This window comes from Pseudopodoces humilis, chromosome 16 (genome assembly GCF_049639895.1).
Source record: "Pseudopodoces humilis isolate 2021_Gansu_Grassland_sample_001 chromosome 16, ASM4963989v1, whole genome shotgun sequence".
Taxonomy (NCBI): Eukaryota; Metazoa; Chordata; class Aves; order Passeriformes; family Paridae; genus Pseudopodoces; species Pseudopodoces humilis.
The window spans coordinates 7,757,208-7,775,552 of NC_142215.1; the positions used below are offsets into that span (position 1 = coordinate 7,757,208).

At 50.3% G+C, this 18,345-nt stretch overlaps 1 long non-coding RNA gene across 1 annotated transcript in view; it reads left to right on the forward strand.

The window, feature by feature from the left end:
* The first annotated feature begins 143 nt into the window (after positions 1–143).
* The window catches only part of LOC148183019 (uncharacterized), a 35,258-nt gene continuing 17,056 nt past the window's right edge, over positions 144–18,345 (forward strand). Inside the window, exons 1-2 of the long non-coding RNA XR_015773957.1 lie at positions 144–357; positions 9,989–10,058. This is a non-coding gene — a long non-coding RNA (uncharacterized LOC148183019). The remainder of the gene's footprint in view (positions 358–9,988; positions 10,059–18,345) is intronic.

Below are 18,345 nucleotides of genomic sequence, written 5' to 3' on the forward strand. Positions count from 1 at the left end.
TTTTTCTCTCTCTCTCTCTCTTTTATTTTTTTTTTCTTTTTTTTTTTTCCATTTTTTTTAATTTTTTTTTTTTTTTTTTTTTATGTGTGTGTGGTTCCCGGTGGCAGCTCCTGGCCGCCCTGCCCCGGCCGTGCCCGCACCTTGGAGCGGACGACGGACGGACGGACGGATGGCCGGCATCCCCGACGGAGGGATGTTTCTGTCTTTGGTTATCTAGCTGTATGAGTGTTGTGGAGCCATCATAAAGCTAGATAACCGAAAGTAGAAATGACTTCCAGACCTGCTCGCCCAGGGGAAGCGGCCGCACCAGGACCGGCAGTGCAGAGACGGCCCGACTCGCCGCCCTGGGGGCTCCAGGTAAGGGCTGTGGTTCCGCGACCTCCCCGTCGGGCCGCCCCGGACAGCCCGGGGCTCCGCGGCAGCTGGCGGGAGGGACGGGGACAGGAAGGCGAGCCCTGCTCCAGTTCTTCCTTTCCCAAATAAATCCGGGGTTTAATTATCGGATAAACGCACTTGGAAATTCACTCCTAGGCTGCGGGGTGTCGCGGCTCTGGGGGGATGCTGAGAGCGAGCGCCCTCCCCAAATAAATCCTGCCCCCGTCCCAGCCTACGGGTCAGATCACGAACCCCCCCAGCTTTTGGCTATCTTTCCTTCTCTCTCTCTCTTGCTCTATTTTTTCGGCTATGGATTTGATCCTGGCCTCCCTTTGGAAGGTCAAGTTGGTGAGAATGTGATCACTTTTCTTGCGTGGTGGCTGTTGCTTTTGTCCGCAGCTGCGGGGGGATGCCCAGGGAAGGGGTCTCGCTGCTGGGTGCACCCCTCCAGCGTGCAGCCGCTCGGCCCTGAGGCTTCTTTGGGAGCCGAGCGCTTGGCAAGGCACAAAGCCTCCCTCACCTCCGCTGCAATCCCCAGAAGTTGAAACATAATATGTATTACAATGTCTGGCAAATAATAAAAAAAAAAAAAAAAAAAAAAAGGTGGAAAAAGAAAGAAAGAAAAGAAAAGAAAAGCAATTGGCACATCTGCATTCCGTTCCCATGGCGACACAAAGCACCGTGCTCTCCGCCGAGCCTCCCCAGCACGTTTTCCCAGCTGGCGTGGGGCGAGCGCCCCTGGCCGGGACCGGGGTCCCCCGGGCCCCCCGGCCCCCTGGGGCAGGCTGGGAGCATCGCCACCGGCCCCTCGCCCGGCGCTGGCCGCTCGCATCCCGCAGGGACGATCCCCGCGCTGCCGCCAACCCACACGGGTCGTGACAGCTCCGGGAAGGCTGCAGAGAGAAACCTTCCCGTGGCAGGGGTTGCGAGTGGGCTGTTAGCCGCCTCTCTGCCCCCCAGGAGATGCTGCGGGAGATGAGGAGGGCTGGGAAAGACGCTGCCGCGTACCCACTACTCGGCGGGTACCCTGCCCCGTCCTCTCTCTCCCCCGCAGTGGGCATCCCTAGCCGAGGGAGAGGGGAGCTCCGCAGGGCCGAGGCGCCCGTGCCCAGCGGCGTGCGGGGGCGGCGAGAGGTGGGAGCCCCCCGCGCCTCGCAGGCAGGTTCTCCACCTTCCCTTGCACGGGGTAATGGCGTCAGATGCCACGTAGGCCCGCAAAGCTAAATCTGCCTGTGCACCCTTCCAGGGCCAGCAAAGCACCGCCATAACCACAGTAAGGAAAAAGGATCTCAGCCTGAATTTGGCTATACCGGGAGAAAGAAAAGTTCTGAGGAGCTGTTATTATATATTCTAATGAGAAGTCATTGGAGAAATTAAAAAGGGCAGAGAAAGACGAAGACGCCAGCACTAATTCCGCAGGAAGCCTCCCAGGGAAAAGGCTGTGTGAGTGTGAACGCTGAAAAGCATGAAGGCCTGGAATTAGACTATCATTTAGAAAGCGTTACTAATCCGAAGTTACAGCAGTAATTCCATGATTTGCTGGGTCCCACACGCAGCGCCAGAATTAAAGATACGGATTTTCTAGAAATGTAACTCAACTGTGGCACCGAGTCTCGGCAAGATCCGAATGAATCATTCATTCCAAAGGCAGCGAAAGACGTGTCATTAAGAACCAACCTCCTTCTCTCCAGCCCATCTGGAATATGTATACTCGATGCAATCCCAGAAATTGTGGAAGAGATCGGAGGTGGGGAGGAAGGAATGTAGTCCTTTCCCTCCTTTATTATGTTGGCTATTTTTAAGAAATAATTTTCCAATTATTTTCACAATATTGTGAGTGGCGCTCAATTCTTCTCCTATTTATTTTTTCCCCCCTTTCGTGCGCTAGCATCGAGTCAGGTGCAAACGGTTTCAGTGGAGATGCTTTAAAACTAGACTGAACAAAGCAGGAGGGAACTGAGCAAGGTGGTTGATGAATGCATTTATTCCGGAGTAATGATTTGATGGGGGATGGAGGAAAGAAACATTCAAATTCCTAATGAATGTAATTCAGGAGGAATCATTCAACCAGCATGTTAGAGAAAATCTGTTTGGTGGGAGTGTTCTGCACTGGCAGAACCCAGGAGGTATTTCTGTCCCTGGCTTTTGTAATTGCAAAAGGTGAAAATATAAAAAGAGGATCTGAGGAAAAAAAAAAATATACACACATATAATAAATGTCTTTGTGTGTGTATATATAAATACATATATATATATAATTTTATGAAATAAAATGGAAGTGTGGAAATCCGTGTCTACATGAGAACTCTTACAAAGGATTGATGCAAGCTATTTCACCTTGCTATTCAATCAGCTGGTCAGAAACCACTCTTGACTTTTACAATTTGTTTTTTTTTTTCTCCACAAAATCACCTCTCCTGAGCTGATTTTTCAGGTATTTTTTCAGGCCATGTACTTGGTACATTACCCCAGAGCAGTTCCCCTGAAGGGGACTGAGACAGGGACTGAGCGATTTGCCCTTTAATGTCCAGGAGAAATTGCGGTTGAATTTTTTCTGGTGCTTTAATGCTTTGTTTTTGCCCCCATTGTTGGCATGAACCTATGGGTGTCTCGAGGAGGTGTGAAGGTAGCACCCCCTCAATTAACAAGGGAGGTGGCAGTGAGTGATGGGGGACAGCGGTATGAGAATCCCCAGCTCATGCATACGTGGGTGGGGGGTGAGGCTGTGGATGAAGCCCCCCAGCAAATCTCTGCTTGTGACATACCTGCTGCATCTAGAGAGCCCCTGGCAGCCACCCACAGGTCTCTGCTTTCTGTCTTTTTTTTTTTTTTTTTTTAAGTGCCATATTGGAATAGAGGTCCCCAAGGGTCTGTCCTTGGGCCAGGGGTGGATTTTGGCTGGACACTGTTCCCTTTGTGGCTTTGCTTTTTTGCCCTGTTAGGGTAGCTGTTGGTTTGGATGGATCTTTGCCCCTGTGTAGGCAAAACCCAGAAGGGAAGGCGTCTTTTTCAGACGTGCTGAGATGGGAGTCCAAGTCCCGGCATTCCTGGTTCTTTCTCTTCTCAGTGGGACTCTCCTGGTGGAGATAGGATGCAGCGTAGGCCGAATGTGGGTGAGGTTCCTGGAGCTGGGTTGTGATGTCTTTGTTCTTCAGGCAGAGCTGGGGATGGGCAGAGGGAGACAGAAACAGAAGAATCAGCATGTGCCATTGGGGGATAAATGGAAAATACAGTTTGTGGGTTTTACCCCAGGGAAATAATGCTCTGGGAGATCGCGTGCTCCAGCTCATGATTTCCCACCTTTTCCTAATACTTGTCCGCCATGCAGTGGGTTTGGCTTGGTGCACGAGATGAAGGGGGTTTATACCAAATACCGGGGGAAGCCAAACTCACCAAGGCTCGGGGTGAGGTGGAGAAGGGGCTGTTCAGGCCCTGCTGTTTGAAGGAGCTCCCCTGGGAGCCAGGCTGTGTGAGCATGCACGCTTGGTTATGGATGAAATCCCATCAATGGGCATTTTTATGGAACTGGCTGGCAATGGCGAGTTCCACTCTTGAGGCTGGGCTCAGACATTTCTTTTGTCTGTCTTGGCTCCCATGCCCTCCCTACACCCTTGATGCAAACAGAGGGTGCCTCCCTTTACCTGCTGCTGTGCCCTGCCTTTGTCCGTGCCGCTGGAGGAAGGGCAGAGCCCAGGAGCTTGGCGAGTCCATCCAACCTGTGGCCATGGATGGGCGCTGCTTGTACCCCAGGGAGGGATCACGGCCGCCTGCTGGAAACGCTCTCGTGTCTGGGTGGAGGGAAGGTGCTGATTTGGCATCTGCCAGCGCTGAGGTGCCTGGCACGTGGCGGTGCACACACACCGTTCATGTTGTGGGTGCCGCGTATCGCCCCTCCACACCGCAGCCCCTCAGTCACCCTGAGTTTCTGGATTTCCCCAGGGGCCAGCAGCATAAGATGGACATTTGGCTGCCCACGCTGGCTTCCCCAGCACATGGTGCAGGGTGTCACCCTGTCCAGGTTGGGGATTTTGGTGTTTTGTGCCCAAAAGCCTGGTCACCTTGGAAAGGTGTTTGCCAGGACCCAAACTGGAAAAACATCATCTTGGGATTCTCACCATCCCTCTGTCCCTCTGAGTGCACATGTTTGTGACCAGAGCTTGCATGCGAGGCTGGGCCATCACACTGCCCACAGCCAGGATCCCGCAAGGAGTCAGGACGAGGTTCTGGCTTTCGTGTTTTCTAATACTTATTCAGGGGCTCAGGTTTGGTTAGGAGCATTTGCCTCGAAAGCTGAGGAGTGGGGGTAAAAAAAAGAAAATGGGGGGAGCAAAAGAACACAATCTCCGGCAGTTAGCTGTCTCTTGGAAACTCAGCTTGCTGTTCCTATAGAGGCTTTCTCTTTTCCTTCACCCTGGTCTGGCCTTAAGTACCACTTTAAGCGGGCTTTGCTCATTCACATCCAGGCTCCTTAGAGCAATTGAGCCCGCGGGGGTTTGAAAAGAAGGGACAGTCCTTCAATGGCAGGACCTTGGGCCAGGCTAATTGGTTTTGGTTCAAGGGGATACTGGATTTGTGAAAAGCCCAAAGACATCTTTCCCACGCCAAATCCCGGCTCTTCAGAGGGGGAAGTGAGGGGTGCTAGGTGGAGAAGGGAGCTGAAAGAAAGATGGTTTAGTTGAGGAACCTTGTAAGGACCAGGACGCCCTGCAGCCTCGGCAGGGATGGGTGCAGCCGGGGGCAGCGCCAGGGTGGCACAGCAGCAGGGCACAGTGCCCTTCCTCCTTGGACAGCAGTGGCTGGCTCCCGGTGGCATGCTGGCAGCAGTGGCCTGGTTTCATTAAAACCAGGCTTTTTCAGTGCATGCCAGACTCCCATGGAGATGCCACAAATGCAGGAAGGATGGGACATGAGTCCAGAAATCAAATCGTGTCTGTGTGCTCACCTGTGCAGCCATGGGGGGAATTTTTTGAGGTCTCTTGTATCTCATTTTGATTTAGGAATTTATTTATTTTTAAACATTGACTCTCTCTGGCACCATTCCAGCAGTCCCACAACCTTTACTCTCCCCAATCCATAAAAATCACTTAATTATTGGGCTGAAAATCAAGGCTTGGAAACAAAGCCAGCTTATGGGACCATCAGTTCTTAATATATTTCCTGAGAGGACATATTTCTGGGCACCTTCAGAGCAGAGCACGCAGCTTGTTGGATATGAGATATCAAGGCATTATTTATTGAGGAAGTCTTCACACTCCCTCATCTGTTATAATTAACTGATGACATTTTTTCCTAGGTTCAAAATATGGTGAAAAAGTATAATTAGCACGAAGCTGAGGCACTGCATTAAAATGTCTCCTATAGTTAATGTAGGGTAGTCGTGCTATTTATTATAGGAGGAGCTGGCTCTGACCTCTGTGTTGCCTAACACTTTTTATTGTAAAGATTCTTGAACTTTTTTTTCTTTTTGAGAACCTCTGACACTCCCATTGTTTGCTGTGGGCCCTTGAAATTCGTCTGGGGGAAGCTCTTCGAGTCGAGAAATGCCTATTCTTTGTCCCTTAAATTCCTTTCAGGTTTAGCTGAATTATGAATTGTTCAGAATCGCGATTTCCCTTCGCTTGCATCTTGATGGGGGGGGGGGAATGAAAATTTATTGTTTCCCTGGAATAATAATAACAGATGAGGACCAGGGTGAAACCATGGACTCCCACCACTTTATTGCAGAGCTCTGGACCAGCCAGGGAACGTGGGAGGGTGTTCACATCCAGCTCCATCACCCCTTTCCACCTTTAGGTCATATCCTTCCAGCACAGACCCTTCTCCTGGGAGAAAACTCCTCCGTGTTCTGGTGCCAGGAGGAAAACATGCAGGGTGTGTGGGTGCACTGTCCTGGGCACTGCCAGCCCCAGCAGTCCCCTTCTCTGCCAGCCCTGGGAGAGCTGCCTTCTGCCGCTGCCAGATAACATTAGTCCTGTATTGCATAGTGGCAGAAATCTGTGCCGAGGCTTGGGGCTTGAAATCTCTCTGCCCGCACAGGATGAAGCAGGGATGGGTGCGGGGTGGAGGAAAGGGAATTTGTTACACTTGCCTACAATTGTTTTTCTTTTTGCTTATATAAACAATCTATTATTTATTAGCTATAAATAATGCATTTTTCTGTATGTTTAGAATGCACGTGATTTCTGTATATTAAAAATGTACATGGTTGAAGGCACCAAAGCGAGTGCTGGCAAGTCAGGGGGTACCTGATTTCATTTTGACCATGAGGCGTTAATTCAGCCGCTCCCTGCCCATGCCCTTACGAGGCTGACGACACGGTCACAGCCTATTTTTAGCTCAGTCCCTCTTTTCCTGTCCAGAGTGGCTGCACAGCGAGGTGGAATTAAGGTTGCATGGACAGCCATAAATTGGACACTTCCTAACTTTGAAGTGCTTGACCACACAATCTAAGCGAGGGCTCTTCAGGGCAGTATTTCTGCATGTGGTATTAACTGCATTGGCTGGGGATGTCAAACACAGGGGTAGAGAAGCTGTAGAGCAGAAAAGACCTATCAGACTATTGAAAGTGTTTGTTTGAATAGGTGGGGTAGTCAACAGAGCCTACACTTGATTTGAGTTAAATGGCCAAGAAGATATCTCCAAGCTGAGAGGGGGGAAGCCTTTTTTCCTTCAGTCCCTGCCTTGATGTTTTCTTTGCCTTTGGTTTTCCCTCATTCCCTCCTAAGGAGGTTTGGGCTCCTGCTCTTGAGGAACCTTTGGCTTGTGTAGTGAATTTATGTGCTGGTGGAAGCGAGGGTGTCCCTAGGAATGTGCACACACACGCACGCTCCCGTCATCGCACCAGCAGACGTGTGCTACCAGCTCGCAGGTACTTGCTGATTGGCGTCCCTGCCTTGTCTTGCCTTGCCTTGCACACTCCCTCTTTCCCATGTCACTGTCAGGAGCCATTCCACATGTTGGAGGGAAAGGAGAGGCCTTTGTGTTTTACACAGAAAGGATAATCTCTTTTTTAGCTGCTGGAAGAATTACTCCAAAGGTGATTTTACGCAAAGCATATTTGTCTTTGCTTGAAATAGCACTTTTTTGTTTTCTTTTTTTCCTTTGTTTACTGGTGGGTATCTCCATTCTGGCTCTCAGTAGGATGCTTGGCTGTCTGTTTTTGAGTGGAATGGACACCTTGAGCAAATCAGTCTGGAAAGTAAGCAGCCCTTTGTTTTACTTTCCGAGGTATAATGCAGTCACAGCCCCTTGCACATACCTTGTGCCGATACCAGAGCACTCTCCCTCAGCTGGCAATGTATATGCCCTGGGTTATAATTATTTGACCGAGCAATTTTGTGTTTCCAGAATTCCTGGAACCTGATGCCTGCCTGGGGCTGTTTCTGGATCGGCACAGGTATCTAAATGTCCTGTGTTTGGGTTTCCATTGTTTGGGTTTGGCTTGTGTTTCATGAGCATCTCTTTCATAACTTTCCCCCTCTCTCCTGCCTCTCAGTTCAGCAAAGGGCCTGTCTATCTGAATGCAGGCAATAAACATCTGTTCTCACCCTCACTTCTGTTAATGAGATAGAGACAGGTAAGCATCACACATACCAACTTCCCTGCTCTCAGCAACATCAAGGAAACGGTGACAAGCTATTAATGGAAAGTGATGGTCTGGGTGCTAATTAGTGCTTCCTTTTCAACTTTTACCTACATGTCTGCCGAGATGCCCATCCCAGCCTCTCTCTCCCTGTATCCCTTTGTTTCCAGCATGTTCTGTGTTCTCTGTGCACATCCCATGTCAGAGAGTCTTCTCTATTTTTTCCCTACCGATCACTTTCTGCATCCCTTCATTCCATTTTTTTTCCTTTTCCCTGGCACCCTTATTCTCCTGTGGTTGTTCCAGCCAAAGAATAAGCATGATATTATAGTAGGATCTGGAAGCTTGGGGATGGGATATGTGAAGTTGGTCAGGAATTGCTCATCTTCATCACTGGGTAGTAATATTTGCTTGTGGCACAAGTGCACAGGGTCAAATTACCCGGGGGATGTGAGGTCAGAGATCTATCCCCTCTTCCCACAGGTAATGCTGTAGGGAGCCTCCCAGCAGCTCACAGGTCTTGATCATGGAGCAATTAGTATTTAAAGTAGATCTTCTGGTAATGCCCAGAGACCAAGTAGGACAGGCCTCCATGGTGTGAGCCTGCAGGAAATGACAGGTCCTGCCCCAGAGAGTTTGTGATCTAAACCCTAAATGGTTTTGCTGTCCACCAGCCCCTGGTTTTTTAATAGCTGGGTTTTGAGATCCACCCCAATTTATGCTGCAGCAGAAACATGATTCCTGGTCTCAGCTTGGTGCCCGGTCTCTCCCGTTTCTCTTTCTTCTGGTCCCTGGGCTCTGCCCCTTCCCCAAGGACACTAATCATCCCCTCCTCACCTTTTCTGCATGGGCTGTGGGTTTCTTGCTGCCAGGCTTGTGTCCCAAGGAGCTGCCTAATCTGCCCCTGTCATTCCCAGTCACAGGCTCCGCACACACCATAGCTTTATGGGGGAATGCTTGCAGGGCAGTGGGAAGAGGCAGCCATGGTTTGCACATCAGCTAATTAATTTTCATGACTGAACGATGCTGCCTGGTCTCTTGTTTATACTCCTCGCCTCTCCCCTTCTCCCCCTCCTCGCTGACACACACACAAGACGACACATCTCGTAGGAACGTCAGCATCCTTCCACAGCCTTGAGACGCGAGCGGTTATTCTGTTGGCTTGTCAAACGTGGGTTTCCCTGCTTCATGGTACACAGGGGCCCCCTGTTTCACATTTGCTGATTCTTATTAGACCCAGCGCGCCAGGGCCCTGTCTCTCCCTGCAAAGCAACGCGCCGCATCCCATCCATAAATCCAACCCTGGAACAAAGCCTCTTCTACCCTGCCCCATATTTCTACCCAGCCTGCCCGCTTTCCCCTCTCTCTCTCTCTCCCCCTCTCCCGTGCTGAAGGTTTCCTAGTGCCAGGGAGATATGATAATTCTTGTGAAGAGAGCATGAAATGCCTCTGCTCTTTGTGTCTGTTTAATTCAATGAGAATCCCAGCCCCAGATGTCATGAATGGTGGGCTTTGTGCTGGCCCTTCCTAAGCCCTAACCGCCAGCCCAGCTCTCTGTCTTTCTTGTTTCCCACCACTGGATACTGATTAACAAACTAAATTATTTTTCCTCCCTAATGATGTTTTCCCACTTTGCCCACCAGGCTGGAAGAAGCCACGGGGAGGAAGGAGTTTGTGCAAAGGATGAGATAGCCAGGGAGAAAATTAAAGAGACAGTGTTGCTGTCTGGGCTCTGGCAATGCAGGTCCACTCGGCTTTATTTCCTTATTAGAGAACGGGGTCGTGTCTGGCTGTATTTCATGTGGCTGGGTGTATTTCAGCTGAGGGATGGGCTTGGAAGCATCTGCACAACGTATGCTCTGGAGCATGCCAAGGTCTGTAACTCACTTGCAATTGTGTGTGCAAGTTTGCACGGCCCCAAATTTAAGGTCTCTTTTCCAAACGTGAGTGACATGCGGTAATTACTTGACATCCGTCCATGCATATGGGAACCTCTTTCTAATTGAGACAAATTCTCTTTTCCTTAATCAGACATGACTGAGAGTTCGTGGAGTGGGATGCCTTGGGAAGGGCTGGGACGTCTCCACCTGTGCAAGGAGAGGTGAGTCGCTGGATGTCGTGCTGAAGGATCGAGTCCAACTCATGTGTGGGAGACCAGCTCTTTTACCTGATCCCTCCCTCCCTCCCACAGCCAAATTCCCAGCCAGGCTTTTGAAACAGAGCCAGTTGTTAGCTGCTGCTAGAGAAGACCAGCAGCGATAATCCAGAGAGCCTGGATGGAGGTAGAGGCAGGTGGCCAAGGCAGGATTGTGCAGGGCCACTTGCTTCTTGGAGCCCAGCAGTGCCTCCTTGCTGGACACTGGCGAAGCTGTGTCCAGCAAACACCCTCCTGGAGCAGTAAAAGAGGATGGGTGTCGACCTTGTGGGTAGAAAAGATGGTAGGGAGGGAGAGAACCTTTTAACAGCTATCTAGGGGTCTGAGCTGTGCCACTGAGAGTCATTGAGAGGGTGTTGGTTTGGCATTTTGATTTTAAAAAAAACCCAAACAAACAGAAAAAATAGAGAAGTCCCTGTGTTGGTGGTGTGGACTTCTCTCAGCTGGGACGTGGGCAGGGACAGGTCTGATGGACAGGGCACGACGGAGAGCTGGGTGTGCTTGGGAAGGCTCTACAGTGGTGCAGTGCTCAGCCCTGTATTTATCAGACAATACAATATATGTATTTATCTCTCACAATTGAGAGCTTGAGTCAGAGAGGGCCAGAGCCTTGTCTTTCCCTGTGCAGGTCTGGGAGGCTTGTGCAGGCTCATCTTGAGCGTCTGCTCCTGTCAGAGCCACGCCAGTGCTGCAGTACCCAGCCATGGTTCCCCTTTTCCTCAGCTTCGACTCAAAGGGGGAATAAACAGGGAAAAGGGAGCTTCTTGCCTGCACCCACCAAGCCCCTGCAAGCACACCCACTGCATCCAGCAGAGCACTGCCTTGCGTATGGCCTTTGCTTCCCACTGCAGTCACATCTGACCCTTATTACTTCTGCAAGTTAGAACAAGGCAGGAAAAATGGCTGTGCAGTGAGTTTCTTCATGCGCCAGGATTTATTAAGAACAATAGGGGAAATCAATCCATCTATGTAGAATACATCGCAGGCTGCAATGGGATAAAGCATTTATTCCGCTCTTGAAGGGTAGAGCTATAACTCATGGGAGGCAAAACCCTTAGTGCTCTGGAGTCCCTTCCCTTCATGTGTGCAAAGAAATGCTTTAGCCCATGGCAACCTACCAGCTATTGAATTTGTGTGGAGAATCTGCCGTCCTTCCCCTTTGCCGGCCCCTTTTTGGAAGGCGAGTCACTCATTAAAACACACCTCTGGAAAAATGAAGGGGCTGTCGGTTCGAAGGCATCTCTGCATCTCGGTTTTACTTTAAACAGAAAGGGAATAGAAATGTCTCAGTGATTTAAAAGTGACCCCCCACCAATTTTGAATGGACAGATTGTGCTTTAACCAACGCAGGATTTGCTGCAACTTTCTGCTGATGCCCAAGGACCAGGCACTGCAATTACAGCAGAGAGGGATGGGTTGGGGTGTTGTGACAAGGCGAGATGCTGTGCAGGGAGATGTGTGTTGTGCAGCTGAACACCTCCAGTGCTGACTAGATAGATGTGTGTGTATATATATAAGTACTCCCTGTGCCCAGCTCTCTGCTCGTGGCAGAGGGCATGTGGTGCAAAGACTGGAGCAGCAGTTAGCAGGGGCAAAAGGTGACCAGGATTTGTTATAATCTTTCTGGGTGTGAGAGAGTGTGAAGCTGGGGGAGGTCGGTTGGGTGGCATTAATAGTGAAATGGTATTTTCACTAAGCCTATTTTCACTGGGTCTAATCTATGTTGTGGGAAGAGGATCTCTTCCATAGGGCAGACCCAGCAAGGCTGGTGAGCTGTTTGGAGGGGTCTGGGCTGCCAAGGAGTGCAGGCAGTGGGAAGCGAGGCAATTGAGCAGACACGTCAGACGGCCTTCCTCAGCAGAGATGACTTGGTAGGTAGCGTGCTGTTGGGCAGATGGGGTTAATTCTTACACCCAAATCAAAAGGCAACCGAGGGGGGAATGTTTTATTAATGAAAGCAGCCCTTTGTGAGTATTCCTCCCGAGGCACGTTCCCTCCACCCGCTGCCTTCCCCCCTGGCTGCTGTCTGGCCCCATGTCTTGCTCAGTACCTGCTCAGCTGCCACTCACCCACTGATAGGTTTCATCAAGAAATGTCTCCATATGGGTCTGAGTCCTGAACCTGGGTATGTGGAATGGGAGGAGGAGGAGGAGAGATGAGTCCTTGGCCATGCTGGAGACAGGGTTTGCCACAGGCAGGCAGAGCTCGGGCTGTCACAGGTTGCACATCAGCCCATTGATTGCTGCAATGGTGCTGCAGGAGTCACCTCTTGCTGGCACCGAAGAAACTGAGTGCAAGGTAAAATGCAGGTTGAAAGTGGGTACTTCAGTGGGTAGGGGATGAAAGGAAGAGCTGGAGGTTGGGTTGGTGAGGTTGGAAGGGACTTGCCCACCATCCAGTCCCCTTCCCATCCCATCACCTCTCCGCCTGCCAAGCAATGGGCTCAAGAGAGGAGCAGGGGATGCCCAGAAAGCAGCCTCTCCTGGTCTTTCTTACCGTGCTGTCTCCCTGTGCTCATGTCCTCGGGGGCCCTGGACACCTTGTTCTGTTGAAGGACAGGGCCGTGGGAGTGGCAAGCGCTGCGTGTGGAGATTATTTCTGTCGTTTTGTTAAAAATAAAACAAAAGCTGGTTTATGACAATTGATTCAGGAGAAAGAGGAAGTGGAGCTCAATTCCCAGAGCTCCTTTTAGCAAGGCTCTGCTTGCGCGCGCGTGTGTCGTACGTGTGTCAGAACTGAGCACCCACGGAAGACCGGGTCGGGAAACCTCACATGGAAGCGGGGAGAAGACCCCAGTGCATGGCTGCTTCCCTGAGGGAACCCCCGCAGGGCTAATGTTTGATCTGAGGCTCCGTTGTACTCCTCTGAAACCTTGGGATGTCAGGAGCTCGAAGGGAGCCTGGGATGGAAGAGGATGCTATTTGCATTTTCCTATGAATGCATCTATTTGTATAAATCTGGTGTCTCTGTGCATGCGCACACTCCCCTACGCATGCATTTGTTTGAAGAGCAACACACTGTCCCCGCAGTGTTCTCTGCTCAGGGCCAGAACTGGTTAGTCTGAAATTCAGACTCTTCCTGGAGGAACTACAACTCCCCTCCCCGCTTCAAATCTAGCAATGGCTATGGACATAGGAGTCCCGAGATGGTTCACCATGCGATAGCAGAGTTTCGTTGTGGGGGATGAAGGCTCCCCCTTTCAAATTTGCACAGACATCAAAAGAGTCTGGAAGGTTCAAACAGATCACAACGTAATCAAAATGCCAAGCCACCGTCTGCTTCTGCCTTTGGGTTGACAAGCAGGATTAGCACCCAAGGGAAGCAGGGTGTAATAGTGTTTCACGGGCACTGTGAACAGCCCAGGAGTGTGCGGAGTACAGAAAGGTTAGCCGAAGGGCAGGTCTAGCTACAGACGTAGGGTTGGGGGGCGGATTTTAAAGCTAGGAGTTGTATGCGTACAACCTCCGTGGGTATTTACTTCAGCAGAAGGCAGGACTCTCCTGCATACCAGTGATGTCACGCTGGAAGCAGTTTAAGCTAAACTGGAGAAAGCCAGTTTAAGAGTGGAGATGTGCACCAGCGTGGCGAGGAGCAGCAGCAGTTGACCTATAGTGCTGTCATTATAATGGTGTGGTTTTCCGTGTAGACAACCCTGGAGCGGAGCAGCTAGCCTGCCATCCCTTATGTTTCACTGTCTAGCTGAGATGTATAACATGGCCCTGCCTGCATGCGGTTGCAATCAACCTCTAGTTCTCCACAGAGTATTGGAGCAGATGCCGAATTTTCAACGTGCGTTGTGTGCCTATTGCACCGTGTGAAATAGTCCCATCATAGCTAAAGACACATGAAATGCTTCACAAATACTGCTTTAGTGTCAGTAATTGCTGGTCTTGTCCTGAGGGCAGCCGGAGACCAGAGATGAGGGTTCCTTGGTTGGTATTTGGTGTGGCTCATTTGGAGAACTGAGAAACGCTGGTGTGCCCACTGTAAAGCTCCCATGGAGTGAGAAATGTGTCTGTAGCTTTGTCTGTGTCATTTGTGTAACCATGCATTTTATAACTGCCCTTGTTTTAAATTTGTGTTAAATTAAGGTTTAGGAATCTCACGTCTTCTTTACTGATATCTCTGCAGTTTTGATTTGGGATTTATTTTGTTTTAGCCAGGAGAAAGGCATAATTTGCCCATAACTCACTCTCTGATGGCTGGACAGGTGGCATCTTGCCTTGTAGCTCTCAGAATACTCTATCTGTCCAGGGCATGTCTTCCAGGGCCAGTCCCTGGCAGCCTTCAGAGCTCACCGGGACATAGTGAGGCAGGCGGATGCCTGTGTGGGGATAGGCCCACTTGTGTCCAATGGTAAAGCCATGGCAAGGGCACAGCCACCTCTGTGGCCACGAGCAGGGCCCCGCCATGTGCTGCCTGGTGAAAGAGAAGTGTACCAAGATTGTTCCAGTCAGGAGAGCTGGGGAAAGAGCTGTGGGAGTGCCGCGTGCCCAGCGCCTTGGCACCGTGAGCAGGGCCAGGGCTAAGATGGCCGCTCGCCAGCGCACTCTGGTCCACCATGGCAACTCCTTTTCTCCTGGGACTCCCCTTTACTGGCTGCCACTGCTCCCGGGTGCCCACTGCCTCGGGGCTGGCGGAGGGGAGCCCACTGGGATGGGCCAGCTGAGGGCCTGAGGCAGCGTGGGCCCCGGCGGCCATTTTGCGGGAGGCGAGCGCCGCCTGTAAGATGGCCGCATGGGCATGAGGTGGGGTGCAGCGCTGCCTTGTCCTCGCCACGCTGCCTCCCTCACGCCGTCCCCTCCTTATCTTGCTAATTACCGATGAAGGCAGAACAATAACGGGAGCTGGCATGCCCCAGTTCTTTCTCTGCCACCTCCTTCCTCGGGCGGAAAATCTGCGCGCACACCTCCCCCCCACCGCCCGCCAGCCCCTCTGTGATATTAACTGAATTAACATACTTCCTAATTTGCCCTGTGTTTTTCCTGCGCCTGCTCCCAGCCGCCTCGTCATGGCTTCTCCAACTGGTGGGGAAGAAGCGAGTGCGTTCATCCCCTCCGCTCGTTTGGTTGTATGCGAAAAATCCTTAATGACATCTAAAAGGGGTGGCGGGACAATAGCCCACGCGGGGTTTGGCAGGAGACGTGCGATATTTACCCCGCCAGACCATCCTCGCTGCCTCTTTGCCGAGGGATTACGACGGCCGCCGTCCCCGCGTTCCTCCATTTATTTATTTTGCTGGTGGCGGGGGGGACGCGTTGGCACGCGGCTGCTTTGTGCGCCTTGCTTCACCTATGAAAAGGACATATTAAGGTGTTGCCATAAACCCCCAGATGACAAAGAAAGCGCCTTTCTCTTCTGCTTGTGGGCAACAATGACAGAAGCCTTTAAAACCAAGAATTTTTTTTCCCCCCCAATTGCAGAAGGCTTCCCCTAAAAGGAACTTAAATACATACCATTAATTCTAAAGCACTGAGCTCCTGCTAACTATGCCATGCTTTTTGTTTCTGATAGTATTTGTCCATTGCAGAGAGCAAGCCAAGGATGCGGAGCCTCCCCCGCCCTCCTCCCTTTGTTTAAGTGACAAAATGTTTCTATGTTCTTGTTTAGAAAATAAACCTTTGTGGGGTTTTCAGCTTTTAGTTTTATTTTTTTCCCATTTATCGTGGTGTGAAATCCAAACTCCCCTTCTTCCCAGATCTTGGGAATCCATGTTCCTCATGATCAATTTTCCCTCCTTTATCTAAAAATACAACATTATTTTATAGCATTACTCTGAAAATGCAGCAGTTATATTTTGAATTTGAGTATTCAGAGCTTCAGGATATTGCAATATTTTTTTTTACAAGCGATGAATGAAACGCAATGATTTAAGTGTGTAATGCACAATACAGATGCCATGCATTGTAAATACATTTCAGGGGCATAAAATCCAACACAGAGAGCCGGTGTTCCACGAAAGCCGGGAGTCCAAAAATAACTGTAAAAATGAATTGTCTGTCGGGACAAATCTCTCAGATCCAAGCCAATATTTGCAGGGTTACAATATACAACTGGCTTACTTATTGGCATAAATATCTCATTTTAAAATGCCGATGATAAACTGAAAAAGAGGTGAAGGAGATATTTGACTGATTACTGGATGCCATGGATTCCCTGCATTTAATTTCATACTTACATGCTATTTACTTATCCCATGTTTATGGGTATGCGCTTTAGCTTCATATAAATCTCTCCTGTCTGTCTGTCTCACTGCGTTCTTTTCTCTTCTGCCATCCCATCTGCTTCTCATGGTCCTTCTCCTGAAACCACATCACGGGATCTGATGGGGATAATGGGAATCTGCTTCTAGTCTCTATCATAAACATGCCAACGTGGGCTATTGTGTCGGGAGCCGGCGGTCACCAGATGGTGCTTGGTTGCCCAGGGTCTGTGTCACTGAGTTTGGTCTCTTGATAAACCAGCAGCTCCTTTAGCATTGTGTTTTCCACCAAGATCTACCTACCCTGGCTGTGGAAGGTGTAAGGACCTTGGGTAATGAATCCCAAGGGATGAAATCCTTCTGGGTGTGTTGGGTGCTTTGCAGCCTCAGCTATGCAGCTATGAGCTGCCCTTGCAGAGCTGGGGTTTGTTAATCCCTGTGCTCAGCCATGTTCACCCTGTCTGCATTCCTGGAAAGGAAAATGAGCCTGGTAGTTTGGAACTGAATGCTGTCTCCATGTGAAAAGCAGTCCATGTCAACCTAAGCAGACATCTTCCTACCTTTATGTACCAGGCTTGGGAAGACAGGGCAGAGACATCTCTGTGATGCAGACAAAATCAAGCCATCTCCTCTTGCCTGGGCTCACAGACAACTCTTGAGTGTCTGCAAAAGGACTGGCTTGTGCAGGTATCACTGAGAGATGTAGATGTTACAGAGTGACTGAGGTATGGGGCTTTCCCTGTGAAAAAATGTCCTCCAGCGAGGAGAGACCCAGGGACAAATCCTGCTCTTCATTATGTGCCTGGATGTCCTCAGGAGGTCCTGGACATTGTTGTACATGTGAGCTGCAGAGCAGGGATTAATGCAGAAATAAAGACTGAAGATAAAAACAGTGAGAGCGATGGCTCTTCCTGAACGCAGACAGATGGAGAGAGCCTGGCATAATTACATTTAGCAAAGGGTCGCCATGAATGAAACCAATTAAAGGAGAAGCAATGCTCACATGAGAGAGAGGGAGAGAGGAAAGCAACCACCTTTCTGGGTCTTCTTGGGCATCCACCTTCTACGGGGGGTGAGCCGCGCACAGTCCCCAAGTCAGGGGTGAGCTTGTGTGTGCACCTGCCTCCTGGCTTAGGGGGACTTCACTTATCTGCCATGGTGAAAAGAGAAGGAAATGGGAAACATCGGGCGCTGGCGGGGCCGGCATGGAGCTGGCTTGCAGCCAGCCCCAGCCTCGCCGTCTCCATTGTCTCATGGCTTTAATGCGTGCCTAGAAATCCAGTATTTAGGATTCAGGTTACCATTGTAAAGCAGAAAGGTCGTGCTCAGCGCCGCTTGGCGTGGATTCCTCCGGCAGCTCTTTTGCCTGCGTGCCCCATGTTGGGACGGTGTTGGCAGAAGGCCTGGGGCCAGGAGGCTGCAAGGAGCACGTCTTTGCTGCCTCTGGCATGGCGTGCACCTTGCAAGGGATGCTGCTGGCTTTGGGATTTAGGGAGGGCAGCAGGAGGTGTCCAGAAAACCACACAAAGGAGAGGTTTGCATTTCCTGGGCAGCCAAAGCTGAGCATGCCTTGCTGACAAGCCTGGCATAAAATCTAGCAAGGCAGGATCAGTGTGCCTCTTCCTTTGGCTCTCACTTGGTGGGAGCTTCACGAGTAGCTGCTGCTGGTGGCCAAGGCTAAAAGAGGCTTTTGGTACTGTTCCTCCTGATTTCATTTGTAGTCCCAGAAATGGCTGTTTTCCAGATTTCTTCCCTTCTTCTACAATCCTGCTCTCAAGGGAAGGTGCCTTTTGGGTAGAAGAGCAGCTGGCAAGGCTGGACTAGAATAATTCACAGGGGTTTTAGAGCAAACCTTGGGATTTGGAGTATCTGTTGCAACCCCCCAGCAACTGTAATCAAGGACTGTTTAAAAGTCTCAGTTCTCACTTAAAATTAATGGAATTATGCTAACAAGAAATGTATTTAGGGACATCTTAAGTGCAGGGAAAACTCTGGAAACAAGTCAAAGACCTTGTAGGGCTTAGGCATTAT